Source organism: Penaeus monodon, chromosome 23, assembly GCF_015228065.2.
Source record: "Penaeus monodon isolate SGIC_2016 chromosome 23, NSTDA_Pmon_1, whole genome shotgun sequence".
Lineage (NCBI taxonomy): Eukaryota > Metazoa > Arthropoda > Malacostraca > Decapoda > Penaeidae > Penaeus > Penaeus monodon.
Window position 1 is genome coordinate 2,157,822 of NC_051408.1, and position 353 is coordinate 2,158,174.

The 353-nt window shown below is 34.8% G+C and overlaps 1 protein-coding gene across 1 annotated transcript in view; it reads right to left on the reverse strand.

Annotated features, from left to right (window-relative positions):
- The window catches only part of LOC119587670 (serine-rich adhesin for platelets-like), a 10,856-nt gene that overhangs the window by 9,977 nt on the left and 526 nt on the right, over window positions 1-353 (reverse strand). The window lies entirely within an intron of this gene.

Sequence of the window (353 nt, forward strand, 5' to 3'; positions counted from 1 at the left end):
ATCTGAAACTGAGCTACTCAAGTTCGTGCTTGAAAAACTGGAGCCTGAGGAAAGATAAGCATATTATTCATCTGTTGTGATTTTGGCATTGTTAAGTTTGGTTTTCCAAATAAGCAAGTCGCAGATTCCAAGTACATATTAAGAAAGAAACATAAAGGTGAAAAAATAGTGTTTTATTTCATGCCATTCGAGTATCATTAGGCTACAGAAGCCTAATCAAGCATTCCATCCCAAATGTTAATTATTTCCTTTTCCCTCACAGAATTCTTCATAAAATGTTATCTACGCTATTTTCATACACAAACAAGAACAGTATTTCCTGATTGAAACATGCACAGGCATATCGGTGTGGA